The following is a 12,052-nucleotide window of genomic DNA, read 5'->3' as shown; positions in this document are numbered from 1 at the left end:
CTTTTCTACTGATGTCCAGTTTGGATCTCTCTCCCTGCTCCATAAAGAATGGTGAAGCAACAACAACAACTACATGCATTTATATAGTGCCTTTAACGTAGTAAAACGGCCCAAGGCGCTTCATGGCAGCTTTATCAAACAAAATTTGACACTGAGCCACATAAGGAGATATTAGGATAGGTGACCAAAAGCTTGGTCAAAGAGGTAGTTTTTAAGGAGCATCTTAAAGGAGGAGAGAAAGGTAGAGAGGCAGAGAGGTTTATGGAGTGAATTCCAGAGCTTATGGCCTAGGCAGCTGAAGCTACGGCCGGCAATGGTGGAGCAATTAAAATTGGGGATATGCAAGAGGCAAGAATTGGAGGAGCGCAGAGATCTTGGAGGGTTGTAGGGCTGGAAGAAGTTACGGAGATAGGGAGGGGCGAGGCCGTGGAGGGTTTTGAAAACAAGGAAGAGAATTTTAAAACCGAAGCATTCGTGGACTGGGAGCCAATGTTGGTCAGCGAGCACAGGGGTGATGGGTGAGCAGGTTTTGGTGCGAGTTAGGATACAGGCAGCAGAGTTTTGGATGAGCTCAAGTTTATGGAGAGTGGAAAGATGGGATGCTGGCCAGGGGAGCATTGGAATAGTCAAGTCTAGAGATAACAAAGGCATGGATGAGGGTTTCAGCAGCAGATGAGCTGAGGCAGGGGCGGAGACGGGCAATGTTATGGAGGGGGTAGTATGCGGTTTTGGTGATGGAGCAGATAGGTGGCTGAAAGGGTCAAAGAGGACGCCAAGGTTGTGAACTGCCTGGTTCAGCCTCAGACAGCGGCCAGGAAGAGGGATGGAGTCGGTGGCTAGGGAACGGAGTTTGTGGCAGGGACCAAGGACAATGGCTTCGGTCAACCCAATATTTAGTTGGAGGAAATTTTTGCTAATCCAGTACTGGATGGTGGACAAGCAGTGTGACAAACGAGAGACAGTGGAGAGTCGAGCGAGGTTGCGGTGAGGTAGAGCTGGGTTTCATCAGCGTACACGTGGAACCTGACATGCTTTCGGATGATGTCGCCAAGGGGCAGCATGTAAATGAGAAATAGGAGGGGGCTAAGGATAGATCCTTGGGGGACACCTGAGGTAACGGTGCGTGAGCAGGAAGAGAAGCCATTGCACATGATTCTCTGGCTTCGACTGGATAGATAAGAATGGAACCAGGCGAGAACCGTCCACAAAAAGCAGGACAAATCCAATCCGGCCAATTACCGCCCCATCAGTCTACTCTCAATCATCAGCAAAGTGATGGAAGGTGTCGTCGACAGTGCTATCAAGCGGCACTTACTCACCAATAACCTGCTCACCGATGCTCAGTTTGGGTTCCGCCAGGACCACTCGGCTCCAGACCTCATTACAGCCTTGGTCCAAACATGGACAAAAGAGCTGAATTCCAGAGGCGAGGTGAGAGTAACTGTCCTTGACATCAAGGCAGCATTTGACCGAGTGTGGCACCAAGGAGCCCGAGTAAAATTGAAGTCAATGGGAATCAGGGGGAAAACTCTCCAGTGGTTGGAGTCATACCTAGCACAAAGGAAGATGGTAGTGGTTGTTGGAGGCCAATCATCTCAGCCACAGGACATTGCTGCAGGTGTTCCTCAGGGCAGTGTCCTAGGCCCAACCATCTTCAACTGCTTCATCAATGACCTTCCCTCCATTATAAGGTCAGAAATGGGGATGTTCGCTGATGATTGCACAGTGTTCAGTTCCATTCGCAACCCCTCAGATAATGAAGCAGTCCGTGCCCGCATGCAGCAAGACCTGGACATCATCCATTGGGCTGATAAGTGGCAAGTAACATTCGCGCCAGACAAGTGCCTGGCAATGACTATCTCCAACAAGAGAGAATCTAACCACCTCCCCTTGACATTCAACGGCATTACCATCGCTGAATCCCCCACCATCAACATCCTGGGGGTCACCATTCACCAGAAACTTAACTGGACCAGCCATATAAATACGATGGCTACAAGAGCAGATCAGAGGCTGGGTATTCTGCAGCGAGTGACTCACCTGCTGACTCGCCAAAGCCTTTCTACCATCTACAAGGCACAAGTCAGGAGTGTGATGGAATACTCTCCACTTGACTGGATGAGTGCAGCTCCAACAACATTCAAGAAGCTCGACACCATCCAGGACAAAGCAGCCCGCTTGATTGGCACCCCATCCACCACCCTAAACATTCATTCCCTCCACCACCGGCGCACAATGACTGCAGTGTGTACCATCCACAGGATGCACTGCAGCAACTCGCCAAGGCTTCTTCGACAGCACCTCCCAAACCCATGACCTCTACCACCTAGAAGGACAAGGGCAGCAGGCACATGGGAACAATACCACTTGCATGTTCCCCTCCAAGTCACACACCATCCATGGAAATATATTGCTATTCCTTCGTCGTCGCTGGGTCAAAATCCTGGAATTCCCTACCTAACAGCACTGTGGGAGAACCTTCAACACAGGGACTGCAGCGGTTCAAGAAGGCGGCTCACCACCATCTTCTCAAGGGCAATTAGGGATGGGCAATAAACGCTGGCCATGCCATCGACGCCCACATCCCATGAATGAATTTTTTAAAAGTTGGATGACGGAGGAGACGCTTTGGAGGAGGATGGTTTAGTCAACTGTGTCAAAGGCTGCAGAAACCAAGGAGGAACTAGTATTGAGCAGACTGACTGAGAATACAACTTCACGAGTGATCTACACTCATTCAGTGCAGGTTAGGGAGAGAGGGTGCAGGAACTCCCGTGGTGACCCACAAAATCTAGAGACAGAGAAATTTCCAGCTCAAACTGACACTTAGCAGGGCTGCGGGTTCGCGGCGGGTGGGGGGGCTATTGGGCGCGTGGGTAACACGCCTGGTGAAATTAGACAGCCCACCGCGCGATCGTAGCCCAATTGGATCCACTTACCTGGTCTTCCAGGTTCCCCACTGCTGATCTGCGCATCGGGCGGGCTGTGCATGCGCAGTAAGATCTGTCAGCTGAAGGAGCTCTATTTAAAGGGGCAGTCCTCCACTGACAGATGCTGCAACAAATAGCAAAAATTACAGCATGGAGCAGCCCAGGGAGAAGGCTGCTCCCAGTTTAATGATGCCTCACTCCAGGTATCAATAGATGGGGTGAGGAGGAGGGGGAGGACAGAGATCTTCCCCCCCGGCGGGCGGGAGTAGCGGCCTGCCTCTGCCACCAGGAAGGCCTGGCTCGAGGTGGCAGAGGAGGTCACCTGCACCACCAACATATCACGCACCTGCATACAGTGCAGGAGGCGCTCCAATGACCTAAGTAGGTCAGCCAAAGTGAGTACACTTACTCATTCCCCTACACTCCATCTGCCACATCACCGCCCCCACCCCACACCTCCTTCTGCACTGCCAACACTACTCTGTCACATCACTCCTCATACCCACTCAAACCTCATCCTCATCTTACCTGCACTTACTCACTTCGCCAGTACTCATCCCGCCACTACCACTCAACCCAATCCTCATACAATCTCATGACTCTATCTCGTACTCACCCTCTCGTGCATCTCTTTCACGGTCAGCCTCACTCAACCTGCCACTACCTGTGCTGCAGCCACAGGGCATGCATCACATATGTGCAGTAGGAAGCGTAAGGCAAACGTGTCGTGAGCATGAAGGGGATGCACAAGGGTGTTTGAGGGTTTGTCATGGTTTTTACTTATATTGAATTTCTGACCAACTCACATCACATATTATATTGCCACCACTACTGCCACGTCTTTGCGAATGTTGTCTGGTTTGTGCAATAATGCCCTTTCCTGAGGATCATTATGAAGACCCACAACTGATGCCACCCATTGTGTCACTGCAGAGTGGGTGTAGGTGTATTTGCAGGGCTCTTTTGTGCAGACGACTGAGAGACGTCGGCGATGTCCCCGGTGGCACCCTGGAAGGATGCAGAGGAGAAGTTGTTGAGGGCAGTGGTGACTTTGAGAGCGAAAGGTAAGAAGATGGTGCTCGGGCCAGCTGGGAGCAGCTTGGCATGAAGGAGGCTGCAGATGTCCACGACTACATGTCGAGTGACTCTGAGCCTCCGTGTGCACTGCTGCTCAGAGAGGTCCAGGAAGCTGAGCCTCGGTCTGTGGACCCTGTGGCGAGGGTAGTGCCCTCTGTGACACATCTCTCTCTGTGGTAGCCCTCCCTCCTGCTGTACAGGTGGATGTGTCACATCTGAGGGGGTCCGCAAGGTAGGTACATGTCTCTGGACCCGGGGGTAAGTGTGCAAGTTGGTGAATTTGATTGTCAGGAGGAGGGTGGTGGAGGCCAAACTTTGTCCCAAGTGACAGAGTGGCCTCCTGCAATGAGTGAGGGTCTCCCCCCCCCCCCCACCACCTGTCAAATGGACCTTTGCAGCTGCCACAGGCTGACAGCTGCAACACGTCCATTTGAACTGGGAGTGTTTCCCCCAGTATGGGAAACAGTCCCAGTTTTCTATAAAATCCCACCCCTCCTCACATAATCCCTTAATCAGGTCAGTTAATGACCTGAACAAGCAAGATAAATACTTTTAAGTGGCATCCTGCTGGCTTTAATTGCCTGCGGGATTCCCACCAGCGGGGGCTGCGCGCGCACGCGGTGCGTCAGTGGGGAACCCGGAAGTGGGCGGGTTGGAGTCGGGCTCTGGACCCGCTCCGGGATTCTCCGATTTTCGGAGCCCCCCCACCAGGAACGCACCAGAGAGCGAGTGCTAAAATGATGCCCTCAGCTTCAGTTGTAGGTAGCTGCACTTAGTCCTCACTTCCTGTTAACAAATGAAATTGAGAAATTCACTGATATGAATAGGCGTTGGGGTAATGTTCTGAACAAAAAGTATTCCCCCAGACTTATCTTTCCCCTAAGCTATAATGATAACACATTTGTGGACTGTCTTGTCTATTGAATGCAGCAGTTGCAAACCAGGCCCTATCTAAGGACTCACTGGATGTGGTGTCCTCACTCGTGAGGTTGAAACTGATTGCCAAGTTTTTTCAGCAGATGTCTTTTAATTTACTGGTGACACAACTAAACCCTTGTCTTTTCCTTATGAACCTTTATTATAAGTCACCTTCAAATTGCTGCACTTTTAATATCCCTGAATTGCTTCCTATACACCTCAATATCTCTAACTTTGGAAATTTTCTTTTTAGGTTTATTTCAGACCAAGCATTTGACGCCCAACAGCTAATTTTCTCTTTGGAGCCTATAATGTATAATGAAGCTCCTGATGTCTGCCATTTTCCTGCATTTACTACCAGTGGAAACTAAGTCACGCTCCTTAACAAAAATCCCGTCAATAATTTCCAGTTGTTAATTTTTTTCCGCTTTTTTTCCTTCCCTCCTGAAAGCAGTGACTCATCTTGGGGTGCAGTTCCATGGGCAGTCTCCCTCTACCTTACTTAAGTAGCTATTCCTCATGTGCGTACCCAAACAGGCTATTCAGTAATGGGAAATATCTCAGCCAAACTTGATCCTGTACTGTGGACACTTTCCAGCAAGATAACAATTGGAAGTGGAAACCCTAGCTAAGCTTCTCCCTCCCTAGCCTTCTCGGTTTTGTTGTCATGTTCATGTGGTGCAATTCAAAAGGTACTAACTACCACCTGTTTTTGAAGGACCGTTCACATGATAGTATCAAGAATCTCACCCATGCCCTTTTTGTAATGCATCGTACCCTTTCTATCGTCCAACCTATTCTTACGTAAGCAGGAGCTTTAAGAAGTGCCTGCCTCTTTTTTATCGTCTTTACCTCACTACCATCAAATATTGATCTCATGAGGTGTCCTCCCACATGGCCTATGCTCTACATGTGATGGCTTCTTCTCTGGTACTCCAACAATTGCATCCTTCCATTCTCTAATTTGGGACAGGAGCACTTCACATCAGCCTCTGAGAAGTTAGATGTTTGCCTTTTCCCAACAAGGAACAAAGGCGTTATATAAATGCAAGTCTCTTTTCCTTTCTGCTGTGAATCACCAACTCATTTTTATTTACTGCCTGTTGTCTTTTTTTGATTTTGCTGATTCTTGTTGAGACAAGGGTGAAAAAAACTGGAAGAAAACATTAGTTGTCTCTACTTTGCCAAATCCAAAATGCTTTTAATTTCAGCCAATGTAATGGAACAGCCAATTGGCACACTATCACATGGCACAATTGAATGGCACAGCACTCTCCAGTACATAGTTTGAGTTGACATTTTCTATGAGTAAGTCTGAATATCAGAGTGTCAGAAGGTTGATGCTCCATGGAAGACATCACAGCCAACCCCAACCTTTTCCTTGCCTAATACCCACATTTTCCAGCAGGGGCCACTGAACAGCAGTAAGGAGCAGGAACTGTGGCTGAGTTTTCCTTACCCCAACTAGGCCGATTTTAACACCCCAACTCCTCCCCTGGCTGAGATTAACTAATTTGGCACAGGCTGGATATTGAACTTGGGATCTTTTAATCTGGATGATTTAGGGTGCATTTACAATGCTGTAACTTCAGTGCGAAGTTTGGCTGCAGTTTTAGTGTGAATGCACCTGAACTGAGGGCCCGTCCTGAGACTTCATTTTGCTTTGAAGTCAGTTCAGGTCTTAGTGACTGATGTACACTCCACAAGTTTAGCATCGGTGTAAAGCTGAAATCACTTTGCACCAATGCTAAATTTGTAATGTGAATGCACTGTTAATACTACACCATGTGGTAAACTTATCCACTAAATTCACTAATCCAGTAACTCTTCTTTACAGTGTAAGCAATTGCACCTCTTTAAGGATATCTTACATAGGCTTTCAGCAACATCTCCAAGCCAGCAATGTGAATGTGAGTTCAGACACGAAAATTAGGCAACTGGTTTCATTGTGATTGATGTTTTACAGTTAGTGATATATTTAGCAATAACATTATCTTCCAGGCAGTAATACAACACGGAAATGTACAGAAATTCCTGCTGTTCAGGGAGGGTCGAGTCAGCAATGAATAGGCTAATCCTAAGTGAAATAACAGCAAACATATTCCACCTGAGCCCTATTTTATATAATGACTCAGTATTTAGCTGTTTATTGTGAAACAACAGATGCTCAAAAATCTATTGAGGGAAAAGATCCATTTGTAAATCCTTTTCTAAAATATAGAAGAAAGGAGTTCTCAAGATACATTTGATACATTTTAAAATTGTATAATATTGCCATCCGTAAACTACCTATTAATACACAGTGCTGTAAATTTCTCTCATTTTCAATGTCTTTAATGTAAATGAATTACTCTCAAGAAGCTATTGGATCAATCATATAGACAATGAGACTGAGTTTGTTGGAGAAAATCTATTTCTGACTGATGAAACCTGACTTGCTCAGTCGCCTGTGAATGTTTCTTCTTGTGAACGTTCCAAAAGGAGTTATAATTTGGATTTCTCCTTTAACCATAATTACATTATTTACCATGGGGTAGATTTTCAACCTGCGGCCTGGGAATTAAAAATTGGATGGTTTCTATAACGGGCGGAGATCCACATCGCCAGTTTTACGCCCGATGACAAGTTGAAAATCTTTCCTTGTGTGTCTGACAGCTCAGATTAAAAGTCCGCTGATTTGCAACATCCTTTGCAGTCTTATAACTAGGACAGCACTGTTTTTTTTACAGTTCAAATGAACAAAGTAACAATGCACCGAGATCCTTTAATCAAATTAACAAATAAGTGAAGAATACTTTTCTACGTTTTAATTTTTATCATTGCCTATAGCCTTCAAAATTGTATGGACATAGTCTTATGATAATAGAAAACAGCATAGCAGTTTTGGAGCAGGTTATTCCACAGATATTTCCTTGGGACAAAAATCTCCATTGAAGTTTATAGCACCCCATCAGCTTAAATACACTAGCACTTTACTGAGAATATATAGCATGCTCTAAATCATTGTACAGCAGTGTTCTTAGATTAAGATCAGACTTTTCTTGAAGACTACAGGTATTTTCTTGTTTATTTTCAGTGTAGAGGAAGGGGGAGGGGAGGGAAAGAACACAATAAAGCAAGTACTGGTGGAATGGTCCGTCACCTGCATAAAAGAAAAACAGGAAATTGATAGGTGGCTGAGATAATCTGAACATTAAACAGTGAAAGAATGTGGTCGCTTGCTTACCTCTTAGCCAGAAGGTTATGGGTTCAAGCTCTACTCCAGAAATTTGAGCACATAATTTAGGCTGACACTTCACTGCAGTACTGAGGGAGTACTACATTGTTGGAGGTCTTTTGAATGAGACGTTAAACTGAGACCCCATCTGTTCTCTCAGATGGATGCAAAAGATGCCAGGGCATTATTTGAAGAAGAGCAGGGCAGTTCTCCGAGTGTCCTGGCCAATATTTACCTTTCAACCAACATCCCTAAAAACAGATTATATGGTCATTTATCTCATTGCTGTACTTCACATGTATTACATTGACTATATACAACGGCTATAAAGTGCTTTCAGACGTCCTGAGGTAATGAAAGACGCTGTATAAATGCAAGCGCTTTCTTTATTACCCATCCCTAGGTGCCCTGAGATGGTGGTGGTGGAGGATCTTCTCCTTGAATTGCTGCAGTCCTTGTGGTGATGGTGCTCCCACAATGATGTTAGGTCAGGAATTTCAGGATACTGGCCCCACAATGATGAAGGAACGGCAATATATGTCCAAGTCAGGATTGTGTGTGACTTGAAGGGGAACTAGGAGGTGGTGATGTACCCACAACATTGCTGCTGTTATACTTCTTGGCTTTATTTAAATAAATTGTCTGTTGGTTAGTAGTGTGAGCCTTGGTCTGATGCAATATATATTAAATCCTCCTAGTGAAGGCGAGGAGAGTCATGCGGCAGCACATGGTACATTCTGGTAAGTTGACGCAAGATGGCATGGGTTATCTGTTTGAACCCTGGTTTTGCTATTGTTTACCTAGATATTGGGCAGGTAAAGTTACAATCTGGACCGTGGGGGACGTAAGATTTGCTTATGGGAGTGGTTGGTGACACTGAACCCAAGTAGAATACCTGGCATAAAAATGCCAAAAAAAATAACAAATGGCATTAATTCTTCTTGTTCCTTCTTTTTTTCTCCTCTTTTTGTTTTTTTTCTAATTTTTCTTTCTTTTTCTCCACCCTTCTTCATAGCCACAAGGCTGTGGGATTTGCAAGCATTTTCTCTTCCTTTCTCTGGCTTCAGTGAGAGAAAACAAAAGTACAGTTATTGAGGTAGGGCTTTCCTCGTATCCGCAACAGTAGTAAAAGACCTTTATTACACTTAGGAATTCTGAGATACCCCATTTACAATGCAATCTTGCTTTCCCAATTACAGTCTCTACATGTGTGAGATTGCAGTCTTCATGCAGAAAATAATAAATAATCTCCCATGAAATTCAAATCAAATTCAGATGTATTGATAGACCTGGTTTATGCAATTCAGAAAGTACCATTATTATAACGGACACTGAACTATTTGTGACATGACTACTGTGTCTCCTGGCACAGCTTTGTTATGTTGCCTTGTTGTTCAATAATTCCCAATGCAGAAAACACATATGTAATGTTTTTCTCGAAAGGACACTTCCCTTTCCTTGGAGAGCTCATATTCCACCTGTCTTATGTTTTTCTTTTGCACTACAACAAATATAAGGAAGCCAAGAATGAAGTGTGACCTTTGATCCTAACCCAAATGACAAACTAGCATTATGCCTCCTCTTTTATGTGGAGGGCCATATTCTAACTTTGGAACTTTCACCTAATTCTGGGCTATCAAATCTATGGCCTATGGATCATATATGGCTTGAGAGCATCAGAAATCCAGCCCATGAAGCCCAGGCAACTCAATTTCTATTTGCACATATTTCTTTGTCATTGGTTTGTCCTGTGTGAATTTCATGGACCAGGAGGTTTGGAAAGAGCTGTTCCTATCACTGTTGTTTCATTAGTGGATAAATCCTAAATCACAACACCAAAATCTGTTAGAAATATATGCAAGTTATTGCAAACATTCATTTAGAGTCAGATTTTCCTCCACTGACTATGAATGGTCGGTAATTCTAGTCCATCCAGTCTGCACCTGGTGTGCATCTAACTAGCCCATGAAGACTCCTGACCTAATTGTGACAAAATAAGTAACATGTCCCATTAAGGTGTTGGTAACCCCATTGCTAATCCTCTTGTTAATTCAACTATATCAGGTTGTCTGCTGATACTTCTATATAGCTCTTTGGTATTGACATGGTGTGGCGTTGGACATCAACCTGACTGGAGTGCAGTACAAAACAAACAAATGTGGTCCCTCTGGTTAAAGCACTTACTAGCTGAGACATATAGGGTGGAAGGACTCAGGTTTGAAACTTGCATGTGCTGAGTTAGTGGATCTCAGCTGGGCAATTACGGGTTGGGGTTCAGCTGCAATGCCTCTCCCCTCCCCCCAGTCAACTAATGCTGATATTGATAGACTCACACATAAAGAATGACCACCTGGGTGACCAACCTGGATGTTAAAAAGACAAATGTGAAAGTCACTCTGCACCAGCAATGTCACACAAACAGTATGAGATGAATGAGCAGTCAATCTGTTTTTAGGTGGTGTTAGTTGAAGAAGGAATGTCAGCTGGACACCAGGCAAACTCCTCTTCTCATCATTGAATCTTTAATTGCCAAATGGACCAACAGAATCTCATTATCTATAAGGCAGCAGTCTGTCAGTACTGCACTGGATTATTAGGTTAGATTATACACTTAAATTCTGGTGTGGGACTTGAACCTACAACCTTCTGACCCAGCAATGACAGTGCCATCAACTAAGCCAAGCTGACAGAGGAGGAAATGATGGGAGAAAATTGGTGCAAAAGAAAAAGGGGCAAAAAAGACAAATGTATATTGTTAGCACTCTCAGCATGGATTGGGCCAGTCCCATGAGTGACTACGGGCACACTGGTCACAATACACAAGTGGCCACTCTATAGAGAATCCTACAAAAACAGTCAGGAGCCAAGGCAGGCTCAGAGTTCTCAACGGATTTTGCTGAATCAAAAAGATCTGGGGACATGGCGCATTGCACAAGCATTTCAGTATGCATGCACTGAGCTCTATCCTTCCCAACTTCAACAGAGTTTTTTGTTTTGGAAACCAATCTTTAATGGACAAGCTTTCCTTCTTTAATGAAGTGATGCATGTTTGTATCAGTATGAGACTCTCTTCCAGGTAGGCATGCTACCAATGCACCAATATGCATTTGCCTTATTTCCCCCCCTTTTCTACTTTTGTTACACTAATTTTCTCTCTTCACCTTCATCTAAAAGAAAAAGCAGGTTGTCTAATCAGTGATCCCTCTCTAGGCTCCAACAACTCTGCTGCAACCTTTCATCTCTCTATTTTATCTATATTACAATGGTCAGTGCTCCCCTCGCTTGTTCCTCTGAAGCTGCAAATATGCTTTTCTGTTCCCTAACTCCTTACTGTGTTGCAATCAAAACTTACTGCAGTCTCCTACTCCCATTCTTTCTCAGGCCCTCAAAACTATGGAACTCCTTACGTTCTGCCAATCTTTTGTATCTTCATTCTTTTAAATGCAAATCCTCCTTTCAAACCAAAGCTTGGTGTCACTTAGTCACTACTTTGTAGTTTACCTTGTCTTCTCTTTTACTCTTTTCAATCTTGCTGGTGTCCTTTACGATGGGCCTCGACTCTTCATCTTTGATTAACAAAAAATATACAAATGTATGAACAATTATAGACAATACATTATGAGGCCACGTTAATATTAGGACTCAGTGAACAATGCACTTTTACAATGAGCTCACCAGATATGCCATCGCAGAAAGGAATACATAGATCCAAGTCCGAAAGATCGACAGACACTATACAAATTGGTAGAAAAACAGAACAGATAAGAGCTCATAAGAATATATACAATAATGCTTTCACTATTGTTTGTACTTCCTCCCTCCATTCTATATGGTGAAACAGCATCTATCCCACCAAGACTGGAACTATGACTAAGCAATCCCAAATTCAGAATGATCCAGACAGGAAAAT

This window comes from Heptranchias perlo, chromosome 6 (genome assembly GCF_035084215.1).
Source record: "Heptranchias perlo isolate sHepPer1 chromosome 6, sHepPer1.hap1, whole genome shotgun sequence".
Classification (NCBI taxonomy): domain Eukaryota; kingdom Metazoa; phylum Chordata; class Chondrichthyes; order Hexanchiformes; family Hexanchidae; genus Heptranchias; species Heptranchias perlo.
The sequence above is the reverse complement of the archived record's forward strand: the minus strand, read 5'-3'. Positions refer to the sequence as shown.